We start from the raw sequence: 2500 nt of genomic DNA, 5'->3' as shown, positions 1-2500 counted from the left end.
TGATGGGCAGGCAGGCAGGGGGGCCTATTGACCATCCTGCAGAGCAAAGCCTCTGTTGGGTGCTATTGATCTCCTTCTCTTTGACTTTTTACCTTCTTCCACACCTCACTTCTCTCTTTCTCTTGTTTCTCTCTCTCTCTCTCTCTCTCTCTCTCTCTCTCTCTCTCTCTCTCGTTGTTAGGTCTAAACTCCATGTAAACGTTAAGTGTTGACCCTGTTGCCACGGCGAACTGATTGAAATCCTCCCTCTGGTTGTCATCGGCGTGGCGAGAGGAAGCTTTGTTTGATTAAATTACGCAAATGTTGCTAATGTCTCTAATCCAGCTCCTGCCTCCCGCACCGCGCAGCAAAATTGATTCTCGACAAGCGGGATTTGATCAGGCTTAGAGGGTGGGGTGGGGTGGGTGGGGTGGGGGGGGGTGGGTGGTGGATGCGGATGGTTAAGTAGAGGAGGGGGGTGGTGGTGGTGGTGGTGTTTTGATGAGATTGGCATGAAGATTGTCTTTCTTGTGCCTTTTCAATTCCTCCTTTTGTCTTTCTTCTGTCTTTTTTTACCCCCTCTGTTCATTCCCCATTCGCCTACAGCCCCCAACCCCCCCCCCCCATCCCCCCAGTTAACTAACCTAATGCCCTATTTTATATACACAGAGCCAGAGCGAGAGAAAAAGCCAAAGAGTTTAAGGGTTATGGGGAGGGAGGGAGGGAGGGAGAGAGAGAGCGACAGAGTGAGTGAATGTTTAGGGGAACAGATTGAGAGAGGGTGAGAAAGAGAGGGAGGTGAAGATGGAGAGAATAGCTAAGAAAGGGAGTGAAAAAGGGAGAGGAGAGAAGAAAGAGACAAAGAGGAGGATGAATAGAAGGCTGGTCTCCTGCACCACAGAGGCCCAATGCAGTCCTGCTATAGCGCGCTCCTGTATGGGGATATTGTGTAATACACAAATTCAGTAATACACTGCACACTTCAGCAAGCAGAGCATGTAGCTTATTGCCTCGCAAGCACACACACACACACACCCTCATCCACATTTCCCACAACTAAACCTGCCATGCTTCACTGCCTTGTTGCTGAAGAGTCGCCGGTTGGGAAATTGAATTTGTTTTTTTTGTTTTCATGTCTTGCAGAGGTTTCATCTTTCATTCTCTGTGGGGGGATTACACACACACACACACACACACACACACACACACACACACACACACACACACAAAGTGCTGGTGCAAGCCTGAATCTGCCTCTCCTGTACCGCCCGCTCCGTATGGCTGGCTCAGAGCCAGCCGTCTGTCGCCGGTGGAATAATGTTTCGAGCAGATTGCCTTAATATCCAGGCAAAGTGCTGGCGGAGGCTATGTGGTTTAGCATGGCGCTAACCGTTCCACAGCGCCAGCGGGACTGACTTGAAATACCTGGTCTCCGTAGCTAGCCCAAGCCAGGCTCTGCATTAGCTCTGGGCTAATTGGAGCTACGTGGTTTAGCACCACGCTAACGCTAACAGCAGCACCACCACACCAGTAGGATCAACTCAAATGCCTGTTTGCTGGAGCTCTAGCCCAAGTCAGGCTCTGCATTAGTGCTGCGCTAATTGGAGCTATGAAGTGGCTAGCCTGAAAGCTGGCGTTGATTGAGTGTCTCTCGTATGCACCGATGGGCGTGTCGTCGCGTGATTGAGAGCGAAGGTGGAAGATGGGCGGAAGAAGATTAGTGTGTTCCTCCTCTCTCGTTTACTGGGCAGAGAGAGAGAGGGAGGGAGAGAGAGAGAGAGAACATAAGATTCATAGGGTGGCTTAGGAGTTATTTTTAGTGAAGACTTTTAATGCAATGAGCTTGAAAGATGAATAGAGGGAGGAGAGTTATGAAGCGAGCGTGTGTGTGCTTGCGTGTGTGTGTGTGTGTGTGTGTGTGTGTGTGTGTGTGTAGGCTGTATGAGAGAGATGGAGATAAGATTGGAAGGGAGGGAAATGGGGAGAAAGAGAGGGAGGGAGGGAGAAAAAATGAGGGAGGGAGGAAGAGAGAGGGAGGAAGGGAGAAAGAGAAGGTGGCAGCTCTGATGACCCGTCTCGCTGTGCACCGACGGGGAGAAAACAAACACCCTCTCCGCTTCCCTACACACACACTCTGTCTTCATTCCTGCACGCGGTGTGTGTGTGTGTGTGCATGTGTGCAAGTGTGTATATATCAGTGCTATTTCTTTGTTTAGATTGGAGTGGGTGTGTGCAGGCAGGCATGCCCTACTACAAGTGTGTGTGTGTGTGTGTGTGTGTGTGTGTGTGTGTGTGTGTGTGATGAGCGGTGACACCAGAGGCCAGTGTAATGTATGCTTTGTGTCTGATGTTATTATTCACATGATAATGCTCTTACTCCTGCTGCTGCCACTGCCGCGCTTCATCATCGGCCTTCCGAGCGCCAGCACCCTCTCGCCCTTTAATGAACAGCCAGAGCTCTCTCTTTTCATTCGCTCGCTCACTCGCTCACTCCCTCTCTCCCTGTCTCCCTCCTTTCATT

At 50.6% G+C, this 2500-nt stretch overlaps 1 protein-coding gene across 1 annotated transcript in view; it reads left to right on the top strand.

The window, feature by feature from the left end:
• plxna1b (plexin A1b) overlaps positions 1-2500 on the top strand; it is a 94931-nt gene that overhangs the window by 91020 nt on the left and 1411 nt on the right. The gene's annotated exons all lie outside the window — the stretch shown is intronic.

This window comes from Alosa pseudoharengus, unplaced genomic scaffold, assembly GCF_046254945.1.
Source record: "Alosa pseudoharengus isolate Yale_2024_CS ecotype anadromous, Long Island Sound unplaced genomic scaffold, YU_APseudo_1.1 YU_APseudo_1.1_scf_5, whole genome shotgun sequence".
Classification (NCBI taxonomy): Eukaryota; Metazoa; Chordata; class Actinopteri; order Clupeiformes; family Clupeidae; genus Alosa; species Alosa pseudoharengus.
Note: the sequence above shows the minus strand (reverse complement) of the source record. Positions and strands in the feature narration are given on the sequence as shown.